The 15,493-nt window shown below is 42.9% G+C and overlaps 1 protein-coding gene across 5 annotated transcripts in view; it reads left to right on the forward strand.

Annotated features, from left to right (window-relative positions):
* The window catches only part of ETV6 (ETS variant transcription factor 6), a 144,318-nt gene that overhangs the window by 34,194 nt on the left and 94,631 nt on the right, over positions 1-15,493 (forward strand). The gene's annotated exons all lie outside the window — the stretch shown is intronic.

Raw genomic sequence — 15,493 nt, forward strand, 5'->3', positions numbered from 1 at the left:
TGTAGTTAAACCTTGAAGGTAAGAGCCTTTGCTGCTTCTACAGACCAGGGAACTCATGGTGTTTCCTCCCACTCACTCTCATGGGTGTCTTGTTTCCTCTCCATCCTCATCAGCGAGATCAGATTCTTTTCTGTGTTCTCTGCTATATCTGAGGCTGTCAATGTTTCCCATTTTTCTTTTCTCCCATGCGCTAGAGAATTTGTGCCCCTAAATTCTCACCTGTCTCTTAGTAACAGGCTTCCTCATTCTCTCCTCAAACTAGGAGCCCTGCGTACATCTAATAATCATTTTTGTTGTGCCAAGGGTGCTATATGCATCTCCCAACAGGGTTGATGCATTTTTTTCAGCTGTTCTGTAATTACAGGCTTAGCAATGGCAAGGGGTATTGTCATGCTGCAATGTATCACAGGCTATGTCACCAGCTAGCTGTTGCAAGTAACAGGAGCGGGTAGTTCTGCTTACTAAAGATACCAGTATCTCCATTTCCCACTTTTGCAATTGCCAATGTTCAGCAAAACCTGTAGTTCCCTGTGTCAGTAGGAATGTGCATGCTTGCTCACAGATTTTTTTTTTTTTTTAAGATCAGTTCATGCAACAGCAAAGATTAGCACCTTGCATTTACTTTTACACCCTTGCAGGTTGGGATGAGTTCCAGCACAGGTTCCTGATTATTACTATAAATTTTGACATTAAGGTTAAAGTTGCAATGGCAATATGTAATGATAGGCATATATAACAACAGTGTATCTGTGCACATGTGCACATGTGTTGAAAGGTAGCAGAGCTTTGCCTGAGAGCCTGTCCACTCTTCCACCTACTTCAGCTAATCCAACAAAAAGTTTTAGGTTTCTGTACAAGCCAGGCTACTCTGCTTTTAAATGTGTTAGTAGCTTTAGCATTTCCAATCTGGATCATTGTGTTTTTATTGCTAGGATTCCAGTCTGGATGGGAATAGGAAGAGGAGAAGCTTTTTGGGGTAAATAAATAGTTTTCTGTCACAGCTCACAAAGTTATGTAATTTTAGCACTAGATTAGCAGGCAGGTTGTGGTTGCTGGTTGCATGATGAATGCAGGTTGTTGTGTGGATATCGTCCCATTGTGCATACAGCGTGCACGGTTCTGTCCAATTCAGATTGGATTCTACTGGTGCGAAGAACCACACTTGCCATCAGTGGGATGTCTGTATGTCTAAGCCTGAAAGCAGCTTGAGGATGCATGCTGTAGAGGAGGAGTCTGTGTAGGATGGCTGCATTATGCCTGTGAAGTCTGATCCACACAAGTTATAAGCATACAGGCTGTTACGAGGGCTCCTTCTCACACTGCTATGTGATTATGTATGTAGATATTCCTATTGAACCCCTCCATGGTGGGCATGGAGGGAGCTGGGGCAGCTCAGACAGCTTACAGCTATAGGGGATGGTGTTTCTGTGGGGCTTGCAGTGTTGGGAGGGCTGGCTGTTCTCATTTAAGATGATTATAAGGGCCCCCAAACAGCTGACTTTCTGGTGTAACTGGAACCTGGTGAATGATTTTTTTTTTTGCTTGCAGGTGTGTAAGCAGTGGTGCCCATTCACTTGTTGTGCAGTGAGCTTGTAAATCCCTCATAAATTGTTTGTAAATCGCTTTGGGATCCTTCTGGCTGACAGGCAGATCCTGTATAAGCTCATCACCCAGCCCTGCTGAGGCAGCCCTGCAAAGCCCAAGCCTTTGGGAGCAAAACCAGTTGCCAAAGCAGCAGGTGTGTCAGTTGAAAGTGGCCCATGAGGAGCAGCTGTAAGCTCGAACTTTGCCCATTTATTTGCTCAAGGTTTTATCTCATCCTTTATTATACAGCTCAGTGAAAATGAATATTTACTGTGTCAGTTAAACTGGGGCCATCTGAGTGGCAGGCTCCGTGTGTGCTAGGTGGCCTCACGGGTGAGAGAGCAGAGCGATACGCAAGTGTCGGAGGGGAAGGCCGTGCTTTCTGTGCCATCGGAGAAGATAGGGACACCTGAGTAAACAGTGGGCACCCGGGGCTGTGTGGGTAGGATGACTGGTTTGGTACACTGGATTGATTTTTTTTTTTCTGTTTTTTTTTTCTTGTTTTTTTTTTCTCACGTCCATAGCATTTTCATTCTGTGGGGAAATTCTGACATTAAAGCAAGACAAGAGCACTCTGAATGGAAAGCTAAACTTGCACGTTATTTTTCATTTTGCTTCAGGATTTTGGATGTGAATAGCAAAATTAATATTGAAACAGAAATTTCTTTTTAATCGAAGACCAAATGTTCCACTTGGAAAGTTTAGCAGCACAGTGCGCTGCTAGGCTTGAGATAAGTTATTCTGAAAAAAACCCCAACAAACCTCAACCTTTAAAAAAACCACCCTATGTAGTAATTGAAAGGACTATTTTTGGTGCAATGTTTTGATTTTTAGCAAGATTGTGTATATTGAGGGAAATGTTTACGATAAAATTTGTTACCACTTCTGATCTTTGGATCTCTGGCAGCGGTCTTACAGCCAGGCAGTTGCGATTGATTAATTATTTTTTGTTTAATGCGTTGTAGGAGGATAAAGCAGCATAATTTTCTAGGATTAGGAACTGTTTGGTGTTGGAGGTAAGGCATCCATACCCACATACAGTAGCCCAGCCTGGTTGGGAATTAGGCATGTGTACATGGGGGAATGGCATGACCTAATCTGCAGGGAGCCAGGTGGATGCTCAGAAGACCGGCTCTCTGTCCCTGGCTCTGGCTGACCTTCAGCAGTTCATTTGACTGTTCTGTGCCTCAGTTTCTCTTTTTATCTGCCGCATAACTTACCTATTTAGATGTTAAACAATTTGAAATGGGACTGCCTCTCACTATTCAAAACTGCTGTACTTCGACACAATCTTAATAATAAACATAAACAACTGTGATCTTTGGATATTCAAAATAAATTTAGGAAGATTCTGGTTAATTTTTGATTTTTCAGCTGCATTACCAAGAGTTGATCTTTGGACCTATATAATCAAACTTTTTCCTTACTTGCTTTCTGTTATTCTGCCTTTCGAAGGACTTTGTGGAAAAGAAAGCAGCATAAAAATCACACAACCGGTTTGGCAGGTCCTGCATAAACAGGAGAAATGCCAGGAAAAGTCTAACGTCTTTGTTGCCAGCTTTAAAAAAATCCAGTTAATTTTCCCCTAACAAAAACCTCAGCCATCGCTATGTATGAGCAGGACTGTGGGGAAAGGCATGTGGTAGATGGGGCTGGGGGATGCTTGCTAGAAGGGACATGTGTGTTCTCAAATGCTGGGAATGTTCCTATTCTTGGGCAATTGTCCCAGTCACCTTCTTGGCTGTAGGAACAGAAGAAGTGTTTTGTCATGCTTCTTGTAAGCAGGTTTGTGGTGGTTGGGTTTTTTTGGTTTGTTTTTTTCTTCCCCCGTCTCCTCTGACAGTCTCACAGCTCAGCTCAAGTGTTAAAACACACCCTGCTTGATTAGACAGGGGTGATTGATGCCCCCCTGTTTTGCTTTGCCTGTGCCAGCAGAAAGCTGTGCTAGTTTTTAAGGCCGTTTAGCCGTGAGTTGGGTTGGGTAAGGAGACCTGCCTTCCTAACTGGATCTGTGCCGTTGCGTAACTGTGGGAAGGGTTGGAGTGCCTCTGTCCTGATTCTTGTGGCAGAGGAGGGACGTGTTTCTGGAATGGATTCACAGCTTGCTTCTGATGCAGGCCATCTCTGCTACCACTTGTGAGTCCAAAGATTTCAGTCAATGCTTTGACAAGGAGGAGCATTAAAAATCAGAAGTGCTCATGGGGAGGGTATTTAAAATCAATGCTAAAATGCAAAGTGAAATGATGCCCTCTCAGAGCTTTTGCGCAATGTCCATGTCATTTTCCTTCTTTTGTAGTTCACACTTCTGTTTCCGGAGCAGCAACATAATCCCAGAAACACGGCCATGCAGTTAGAGGGTCAAACTGGTTTTGAGGCAGTTTGCTGCTCCTTCCTGCACTTCTGTTCCTAATTGTAAAATAGGATTCAAAAAGATCCTTCCTCTGGCGCTTCTCTATCTTGAATAATTTTGGCTTTGAGCTCTTCAGGGCTGTCCTCTGCTCAGTGTTTCTGTGGTGCCTTGGACAATGGCCCCATGGTTCAGTTTGCCTCTGAGTGCTATCACTATATAAATGTCAAGTCCTAACAGTTGGGTTCAGATCCTGATAGAGTTCTTAGGAGCGAATATTATTTTCTCAGGTGTCAATGTAGGTCTTTGCTCAGCCCCTGTGCTCCTGATGGGCTAACCACCTAACCTACGTAAGTTTTGGTCACTCTACTTGTAAAGGTAAGTGTAACAATGCTTCTCTTCACTGCAGGAAGGTGGTAAAGGTATTATAGGACATATTTAAAGAGTGTAATACTGAGGACCATGGACAGGCCTTCAGATTGAGTCAAAACAGGCCCAGGACTAGCACTTTTTCTTAAAGATGGCTGCAATTTACACCATTTCAGCTGGCTCAGTTCCCAAGCTTGTCACTAATGTAGTGAGGCAATATTTGCAGCTCATAAGCAGCCTTATGGTAAGGGTGGAGTGGCTCTCAGTACAGTGTCCGTTCAGTTGTGAACCAGCAATGCTTAGCTGTGAAAACAAGCCAAAGATAACCAGAGTGAAACTTCAGCGCTTCTCTTCTGCCAGGAGCAACATCATAACCAGTGCTTTGGGATTATGAGCTAAAACAAAATAATAATTTGAGGAAGAACAAAAAGCGATGCGAAGGTTGAAAGGAACAATTAAAACAATTGGGAACTTAACAAACAGGAAAAGCTATGGCAGAAGGAGAGCAGCTAAACTGAGATTTTTGTGCATAGCCATCCCAGGACTTGACAGACATGTGGGCTCAGCATTGTGCACTGTTGGCACAACCAAGGCAATGAGGGCTGCGGTAATGCCACAACTTGTTTTGGAGAGCCAGTAGCAGTCTGGGAACAGACTTCTGTCCTCACCATTTTTCTTCAAACCTCTTCTGTGGAGCTTGTTTTTTCCTGTGCTTTGTGATGTGGCATCTGCCGCCCAGCCCTGTACAGCAGCCTTGTTATGCCCTGTGTACAGGGGGTGATCCACTTCTTGTTCCCCTTCTGAGTGCTGGGAGTGCCGCTGGAATTTCCAGAGTGAAGGAATAAGGGCTGTGTGGGATGCACCCTGTCACATGGACAGGTTGTACCTGGAAGGCATCTCTTGTTTTCAGAGCAGTTGGGAAAGGATTGCTAATAGCTCTCCTTACACAACAGAATATCCACCCGCTTAGTTCATTACTTATTAGCTCCAGGCAGGGACATTGCAGATTTTTTAATGGTAATGGCCAAATCATTAGAGTGCAGCATTAATGGAGGAGAAAGCATTTCATAAAGAGCCATCACTCGACCCTGTCATTGTCCATGGAATACAGACCATGTTGTCGAATTCAGGCTCTGCTCTCCTTCTGTCACTTACCCCTTCTTAAAAGGGTGGGTTGCTCTGGAGCTTCATCTTTTTTTCAAACACATGCGAAAGCTCATCTTTTCTTCTTTTGAATCAGATATGCTGTACCATGCCCAGCTGTTTCTGTATGAACATATTTAAAAAGTCTCCTTAAAGTTCTACCAATCCCAATGGTTCTGTGCTGGAAGGACCATGTTTTAGAGGAAATAAAAGATTTTGCTGTGCCTCAAGCTATCTTCCAGGTGATTTGTTTACTTTTTCTAAGTAATATTTTGTGTCTAATGCATTGATGAGCAAAAAGTTCAGTTTCTTCTAGTTTGTATTCTCATACCCATAGACTGCTGACTGGAAAGACCTTCTAAAAGCTGATAAATAGTAGCTTGTTAAATAAATTGAAAAAAAAAAAAATCCGATTCTTCTACAGGTTGACCTGCCTGCAGATTTTATTTCTTTTGATGTAACTCAGCTTTCTTCAGTGGTCTTCCATTGCATCTTAATGTTTTAATCACAGCTTCTTATTAGCTCATCCTTCTACAATATGTCTTCCAGATTATCTTCCCTTTCCTCTGTTTTTATTTCCTTTTGGCTGTTGGGCTGTATCTGTCATATCTCTTTCTGTCTCTGTAGTTCCTTTATTCCTTCCTTATAAGCTAGACCTTCTGACTCCTGTAAAACTTGTCTGTCTTGCATATATAGGTGTCTGTGTATCTATGATGCAGAATGAAGAGCCTGCAAATGTGCAGGATGCAATATTCTAAGTGAAATCCTACCAGCTTTTTTTTATATACTCTTTGTCAGCTAGAGTTTCCTTTTTTAGTCACACTGATCTCATGTTGTTCATGTTAAAGTAAGTGGCTGGAGTAGGTGAAAGATAGTGGGAGAGGAAGATTGTAATTTGATGTTTCTTCCATATCCAGTTTCTGTACAGTAGGCAAGGTCAGTGCAAGTATGGTCCTTTTTAGGAACTCCTTCTGCATTTAATATGCTGGGAGTCAAATAATCTGAATCCTTCTGATATTTTATAATGACAAACATCCATCGCTGCTTGTTTCTGGACTAGCTTACTAAGACAGTCTTAGAGAATGGGTATTTTATTTGGCTGTCTTTAGCTGTGGATTCTGTTCAGTTTTTCTGAGCACCCAAATGGATCTGCCCATTTTTTCACCAGCAGCCTTTATTGTAGCTACCCTCTTCCTGGGCTGGCCTAGATTACCTCTGGAAATTTCCTTTACCTACTTAGAGGTGTTACTGAACAAAGGAATAAGCACACTCCCTGCCATGCTGTGTATGCTGGGTTACTTTTGCACCACTTGAACCTTTAGGAGCAGCAACTGTAAGGTGTAGGTTTAAACCTTGCCACAGCACCCCCATGTTTCTCTGTCTATTTGGTATGTCCTTTTTCATGGAAAGTCTGGCAGAAGTCTAAAGTGTGATGAAATGCTGTCATGAAAATGCGGTGGTGCTGTGTATGCCAATAGAGTTTTGTTTTGCTGGTGGAGGAAAGTTGTAAAGATGTCAGCCTTGCAGGGTTAAACTGTTGTTTCACAGGATAATGAGTAGGTACACCATTTCTCTGGTCTGAAATGGTCTTCCAATGCCAGAACCCAAGCCTGCAATCAGGGTTGTCTTCTCAGTGCCTCCAGCAGTGGACTTTTCTTTGTAGAGGGGAGACATTCTCATGCTTACCAGGGCAGGTAACTACGTGATCAAACATAAGCAACTTTTTTTCAGTTTGTTATAGTAGCTGATTTTTGGGTGTGCCTATATTTTCAAATGATAACAGATATAAGATAATTAAGGCATATCATGATGCAATTTGTTTCCAAACAGGCATATATACACACTGTTCACCCTCAGGTTCAAACTGATTTCATGTAGATAAGGAGAGAGAGTAAACTTAAGTGACTGAACTAGAGAAGATAAAGATTGAGACCTATATGTGGACTTTACTTCCACTAATGTAAATCAGGACCAGAGTCATTGTTTTAAAAAAATCGGTGGAGAATTTTGCAGGTATAGATGAGAGCAGAGTCCAGCTGTGTAATGGGACCAAGAAGGGTCATTTCTTGTATTTTCAAATGGTATTTTTAAAATCTGTATTTCACAGTGTTGTAGCTTCTCAGGAATTTTGTTTCCATCAGTGGCTGTGGATTAAAAGAAGCTATGACTTTTATGTGAGTTACTCTCCCATGATTTTTCCACTACTTAACCGATGGGCATGTAGATAATCCATGGTGGTGAATGAGTTGACCTCATCCATGTGACAGTTCTGACCTGTGGTTCATGCTATGGGAATATTTGATATCCCCTGTTGTGAAGGATCCTGTTCACAGTAATTGTAGCTCAGTAAAAATGTTCAGAAAACAACACTCATCCCTTGTAGAAAGACCAGAAGTTATGCTTGTCCTGGAAATGTGTTTGAATACATAGTAGCATTGCAGCTTGCCAGTATGTTGACAGCTCCATGTCCCAACGGACTGAAAACGCTTGTGTTGCCATGCCAGTCCTGAGATGCTGCAGAGTAGCTCCAGGATTCTCCTTTCCCACAACACGTGAGAGGGCAGCTCCCTGTACGCTATGTTTCCCCTTAGTTTTCCCATCTCAGTTTCACGGACTCCAGAAATTTTGCACTGAAATGACTGCATGACTCCAGTCATGGGTGTTCAGGGTGTGAACTCCCATGCATACAGGCAGGGTTGTACAACCACCATATGTTAACAGAGATCAGGCTCCGTAGCACTCCCTGTTTTAGAAAAGAGAACGTGAAAAAGATGCAGTGAAATACCTCTGACGCGCAGATATCCAAGCCTGGAAAGTCTTTCTGTATTGCCCTCCCTGCCTCCCTGCTGCTTCCTCACTGGCCACAGTACTTCAAAGCCTTATGTGGTTTTTTTTTCCTAGCTGTGCAATAAACTATCTCTTTTAGCCTTCTGTGGTGCTTTGTGTCAAGTGAGTGTGCTAACAAAATCATGATGTAGGTGCAAAAGCGGTTGCCCTGTGGATCAGAGCGGTGGTCCACCTTTCTCCTTAAACAGAGGTCAGTAGCAAGTTCTTTAAAGGAATGTTGCAGTGACAACACCATAATGTAAATTTTGGAGTTGCATGTGGAAAGGAGCTGGGGGCAGATAGTTTCTTAACATAAGGCAGTTGAATCCATGCTTGACTTATGCCTTGAAGTAGTAGGTCAGGTGGGCTAGGTCCCAGCTTTACTGCCTCTTCTTAGAGCCTCGCTGCAGAAGGGTGGGTGGAAGAGTCCCCCACTTCAAATTGATAAGGCTTTACTCTTGTTTTGGAGTACAACAATTCCACTTCCAAATTCTGAACCGGAATCTGCCTCCCATATATATTTTGTGCTGCCTAGCTGGGATATCTATGGATAACATTCTTTATTATTAATATAAATGACTAATCCTTTCTTGAATCTTAAGCTCCTTGCTTTAGTATTATCTTGTAGTTTTACCTGATGTTATCTTCCCACAACCTGTTTCTACTCTCTATTCCCCCATATTATCAGTGATCTCAGCAAATAAATACTTCTTGAGCATGTGGTACAGCTAGTTTTTTGCTACATTTATATTTGCTAATTTGAGATATTTTGCAGTGCTTAGACAATAATGCAACCATTTCATGGCATTTTCAACAACAGCGCTGACCTCCACAAGCTGCCTTTTCACAACACTTGAGTGCATCGATATTGCTGTCTGTACGGTTTTAATTTAATTAGAATAGTGGCTGTAATCATTTTGGGACAAGCATGAACTTCCCACTCTCTCCTATCCCCTTCCCTTTCATGATGAACTGTTGCACCTCTGTGGGTTTTTTTTATTTTCTTGAGTAAGGATTGAGATGTGAGAGGGTAGCCATCTCTTTGCCCCTCTGCCAGGAGGTTTGTCAGAGGCAGGCTGAAAGGAGGAGGCAGAGAGGAACTGAACTTCACAAAATCACTAAGGTCACTGAGACAATCTCTGCTCTCTGTGAGCAGGAAATGAGATGTTAATCTTTTCCCAGTGCTGCTTTGCATAAGGTCCATTCCAGAGAGCTGTGTTTGTTTTAATTTCTCTAATTACTGATAGTGTGCTGATTATGCTGCTATAGAGTTGACGTGAATTGCTATATTAATGGGATCAAAAATGAGGAGAAGTCTGCCATGGAAATTAAGAAGACGACAGCAACTGGGGGAAGGGAGGGAAGTGGAGAGTTTAATTCATACCCTGGTACTGCAGAGCTCTACTTTGCTTTTTCTGGAGCCTGATCCTTTGTCCCTGGCAGAAGTTGGAGTATGCAAGCTGTAACATCGACCAAAATCCCAAAAATGTTTTACTTGTGTACCTGGTGCCATACAGTCCCTTCGGGGCTCCGATTTTCCCCCTCCTCCCTATGTTAGACCCTGTAACTCATACTAATCTCTTGGACTTTTGTATCCAGCTGTAGTGTTGCATACAAAACACCGGTGAACACTGTGTATGTCTTCCTCCCTTTCCTCTTTCCCTCACTTGCTTCCCTAATGATTAACTTGCATCTTCTGCTGTCACCTCCCATGCCACTCTGTAGCTGGTTTGCTGGTGTTACCCTGCTGACTACCCAGACCTGTGTGGCCTTCTGAATCTTTCCTGCAAGCACGTCATTCCCTCCCAACAACCCTCTTCTCTAAGGCCATTTTTTCCCCTCTACCTTACCCAAGGCACCTACTCCTAAGAGGATCCACGGGAGCAAAACCAGACACACGCACACCCCCAGACTCTCCCCCAGCTCCTGGTCCCTTGGCTTGTCTTTCCACTTTCCCTGCCTCAGTGTGCTTGCTGAAAGAGATAGCGGCTCTGATCCTGTGTCCTTGAAGAAGTGAACATGCTCCATGATTTAGGGCATATGGTGTTGCGTCCAGAAACACTAGCTTGCACAGTCCTGAGAGCTACAACCATACGTTTCAAAGCTAGATTTGCACAAGCCAAGGGCATGTTACTCAGGGGTTTTAAAGCCTGGGGCTTCTCCAGAAATCTGAGGGCACCAGAACATCTGCAGACCTGCTAGCGCTGCCCTCTCTGAGCACACATCCCACAGGTGAGGAGTTGGAGCAGGGTGATGGGTGATACCCAGGGAGCTGGAAGCTTCCCTTAGAGCAGCATCCTGCTACCACTGTCCTGTGAGTAAGCAAGGACAGCCTGTGAGGACAGGACAGGTAACTTTCTCTTCCTTTTTACTTCTAACTGATGGCTTCCCACTAGTTAGCGCAGCCCAAATTGCTGTATCTCCACCTTGCAGTAACGCCTGCTTCTCTGGGGAGCAGGAGGAGTCTGGGCTGTTCGGAGAAGTGAAGATGAACTGCAAACGCTACAAGGCAGGCGTGGAGTGGCACGTGTACACCAGCAGCCTGAGGGACGAGCATGTGTTAGCTTTCATTCTCAGTTAACTTCGCCCTGTGTAGTATCATTCCATGCAATACAGGAGTAGGTTTTTACGCAGTGATAAGAGTCAGCTGCCTTTTATGTCCAACGCAGTGTATCTGCAGACCACTTTGGCTTTTTGTTTTCCCAGAAACTGCTGTATGAGTAATGCATTTCTTTGCTTTATCAATTAAAAAAAATCATTTTAGTATACCATCTTATCCAACTACTGAAGTAGTCATGTAATTGGAACAACATGGGAGCTTGCTTAGCATGCTTTCTTACATATTTTAATTTCTGCAAAAACATGTATGCCCTTTGTGCCTGCCATCTGAGTGGAGCTAGTAAAGGGACAAAAAGACTATCAGACTACAAGCTGGAGAACATTCATGATGAAGGCTGCTGCTTTGGAGTTTAGAAGGGTGTAATTTTAGCAAAAGCATGAAGCTATTTTTACTTGGCAGTCTCACTCATACTCAACTATTAGACTTTTTTTAAAAGGTGACTACAAATTTAATTTTGCAATTTTGAAAATTTTAAAATTATTGTTATTATTTTAGCAATAGGAATTATTTGTGTTCCTGACAGAATTTTCTAACTGTTCAGATAGATGTCGTCTGTGAAGGATCTACCCCACTTCTTCAATCTAAAATCAGTGTGTGCTTTGATGGCTTTGGGATTCTAGTCAGCTAGACTAGATAGTCATGATCAATATAGCTTTTAAGTTACCTTCCTTTTGTATACAGGATGGTTCAATCTAAGGTTTTCTCAGCACCTGAGTATTTAGTTTTTTGTACTTTTCTAGTACAAAGAGGACAAAACCATAGCTTGTCTTGATTCTTAACCATGTATTTCAATCTGTCTCTGCTAGATCGAGCAGGTAAAAGCATGCCCGCCTCAGGCGTGTGTGGTTGTCTAGGTGGCACTGTTGGAGCACCAGCCACTACGAGAGTTAACCCCAAGGAGGGTCTCTGCCAAGGTTGACTTAATGCATCTCTTCAATTATTGTAGTCAAGGTGAAATTTCATGGTGAAACTTTCCTGATTGACTGTGAGCTGAGGAAATCTTTCAAAAATAATGACAGCAAGCAATACGCCAACTGTTTTAGCCATCTCCCTGTGACTACTGACAAAATACTAGGGAGTTGCTATTTTGAAGTTGCGTGTAGATGGCAGTTGTTTGGGGCTGAGCGTTTGGTCACTTGTGAGTTTAAATGTTCATAGAGTTCCATGGCAGGCAGCGAATCTGGAATGTGGCAATGCCAAGCTTTTTCCTAGCACTCGTCACCAATAATCTCAAAGGACCACACCAAATATGTATTGATTTAGTCCCTTTTACCAGCAGACTAAGCTGCGGCAAGGCTGTTTGCTCAAGTACGCACAAGGTTCATCCTGGTTCTACTACCAGCACTACCTATCCTTTCTCCCAAGCTGCTGCTTGAACAACCTTACCATTGAACAATCCATTCTTGGCCTTAATGCAAAGGGAAATATTAAACTGACTGGTTAGGAAACTCTTTCAGAAAAAATCCTAGTAACGGAGTATCTGGTTGTCCGACCTTAGAAGCACGGTATACTGGACATGTTTTTGTTTGATGGATCCCATAAAGAAAAGCACTAGGCAGTTCTGGAGTTGTGAAGATTAAACCAAATCTGTTCTCAGTAGAGTGAGCACAACAGGTACCTCCTGGAAGCGTGACTCTAAAAAGCCTCAAAAAGCCTGAAGGAGAAAATGTGACCTGGTGCATTCACACATCTGTGTAGGCCAGTAGTTGCATGTGGCTGAAGCACAGAGCTACAGTAGGTTGCAGAACTGGACTGATGTTTGCAGTTTGCTTCCAACCATATTACTGACTCATGCTGCAAACAGGGATGAAGCTCATTTTTCCAGAAGCCCAGTGCCTTGACCTCCCTGTGCCACTACCATTCTGCACCTTTTGGAAATCTGACCGGGACAGTTACAAGGGCTGCTCTTTCAGGATGCACTTGTTAAATGGATTGCCCTTGAGAGGCACACACTGTCCTTTTTCAAGACAGCATAACTCTGAAATTACTTAGCTCATTTGAGCTTTGCTCTTTCTGTAACTCAGGTTGTCTGTATATCTAATAAAAAGAAAAAGACTTACCTAATGGCTGTAAATTGCTTTCATATTTGGGTTAAAGGTGCTGGAAAAGAATGCAGGATTAGTAAGAGAGGGCATTGCAAAGGCACTAGTAAGAGTCAGATAGCTAACTCCCCTTTGTGCCTTGTAAAATGTGTTCTGCAAATATTACCGATTTGCACGTTACTGTGGACATCCAAGGTGTGTGGAAAAAATAACTCTGCACTTCCACAACTTCTTTTTGGTTTTTACAGTCCTGTTCTTATGAATACTAGGAAACAATGAATCAAATGTATTTATTTATAACTGTAAATCTCAATGCAACTGGCTTGGTATAAATCACGTTACTGTATGCCTTTAGGAGGTTGATCAGTGCAGAGAGAAAGGCAGCAGGTACTGGAAGCATAATGTCTTAGTTTGATACAGCACCTCCTGGGTGTTGAGGGAAGTGCACAGGGTTCTGGATTTAATTTCGTCTTCTGCTTGCACTTTCCTCCTGCTGTTGACCAGTGAGAAGGCTCTTTGAAGTCACTTAGCACTTGTCTTTGCAGTGATGATTCAGTATTTCTGTGAGCATGAAACTGGACCTGAGGTTGGGCTGCATCCCACCTTCTTTGGGAGAGGGGAAAAGGACTTCAGCCCTCCCATCTATCTCCTCTAGTGCCTGTTTGCAGAGGCAGGCATCTGTGTGGCCATGTTTCAGAAGTGTTCCTCTTTTTATAAATATCTCATTCAATAAGCAAAATGAGCAGCTGCAGTGTGGTTCGATTATCTGAGCTGTGGATCGCAGCAGGAAACGCTAGGAAGTAGCTGGTCTTGTTGCAAATCGCTGGTATATGTGCCAGTGGTGAGAAGCTGCAAATGGGCAGCGAGACTGCAGAACGGGCACAGAGAGCTGCACCTTGTGGGAACGTGAAGCGTAGAGTCAGCTGTGTCAGGTCAGGGAAGGAGTTGCAAAGCAGAATAATGTTTTGTAGCTCCATATGTGTGTCTTTCACCGTGTCTCAGTGAACATCCCTGTTTGTTAACTAAGAAAAGCTAAATTCATATGAGGTAATGGATTGCTGTTGCCTGGACAGTGATGAGTAGAAGGAAACCAAGTGCACACAGTAAGATGTTAAAAGGCTTTGTGGGAGACTGGAACATAAGATTGAACAATTTCTGGTTAAAAAGTACTGAGCTGAAAGCCACGGATGCTGTACTCGCAGAAATAACATAGTGGTGGTGGAGTGAATCAGGCGTGTCTTCCCACTCCGTCTAAACCCAGAATAGTTAGAATAGTTTATTCTCCACATGCTGTCAGTCTTCTCTGACATGACTGTCAGCAGTGGTGGCTATAGGATAATGGTGGGACTCCAGATGTTGAGGCGAAACTTCTGGTTCTGTGTGGGCTCCTGAGCAGCAAGCTGATAGCAGCACCTTGGGCCAGAATGGGCTGGGCTTGCTTTGAAGTGGTGGCTGAGAGATGCAAGACTTTCTAGGTGCTCTGTGCCCCGTTTCTTTTTGGACATGTCACCTAGTTTGCCTGAAGAATTTTCTGCTTTGATATATTTAGCTATTTACTCATGTTGTACAAACCTCTCCTTCCCTTTGCTGGCAGTGAGGGTGCTAATGTTATGTTCTGCAGGTGCCTCTATCAGCCTCAGTCTAGTTCCCTGCCGCACGGCCGTGATAATGTTGTGGTTCATAATGGAAGTAATTACCTTCTCTTGCTCTGGCACCAAGTTTTTTTCCGTTTGCCAGACATTGGGGTCAGGGTGGGGAGCTGCACATGTACTCTCCTGCAAATGCTCAGAAATGAAGGTAGCTCCTTTTGCTTCTGTATGTATGTGGATGTAAATCCACGCTGTTTGCACTGCCATCATTAAATGTCAGCAGCACGGTTTTGGGGAATAACATGCATTGCCTTCCAGGAAGCATATGATAATAATTTTTTTATGCTCCTGTAAAATTGTGGCTATGTTTATTTACAAAGGGTATAATTTGTGCTGTGATTGGAGTACAGGCTTAGAATATGGCAGAATTTTCCCATCAGATCAGATGAAATTTCAGTCTTAAATTTCTTCGCAGATGTTTTCAGAAATAAAAATCAAACAGTGACAATTATGAAACTAATGCAAGATTCACAAATTGCCCTTTAACTTTATTTGACTGTCCTTACGTGGCTGCTTTCTGTATGCTGGCTGACTTATTTGGTTGCAAATTAAACTACTTCAAAGAAAGTGCTAGTAACTAGTTTAGGCAAGAAAAAGAAAAGTAATGTAGTACTTTTACTTATGATGGTAAATAGAGTAGTTTTTAGTGATAGAGTATGTTTTTCTGCAGCAAAGACAAAACTAATTGCTTAATGTCTTTAAAATGCTAGGAAGGAGTAAAGTCTTAAATAATAAATGTGCTCAGATCATGACTGATTTGTTAGCATAAGATTGAGTGGTTTTGGCACTTTCTGTAATGGTACTCGTGCATGTATCATGGACTTGCTGTCAGATTTTCGCCGACATAAAACCCTCAGTCTCCCCACTTGTGTGTCACTTCCCTTTCCTCCCTTGGCAAATTTCTGATAAGACC

Source organism: Grus americana, chromosome 1 (genome assembly GCF_028858705.1).
Source record: "Grus americana isolate bGruAme1 chromosome 1, bGruAme1.mat, whole genome shotgun sequence".
NCBI classification, from domain to species: Eukaryota; Metazoa; Chordata; class Aves; order Gruiformes; family Gruidae; genus Grus; species Grus americana.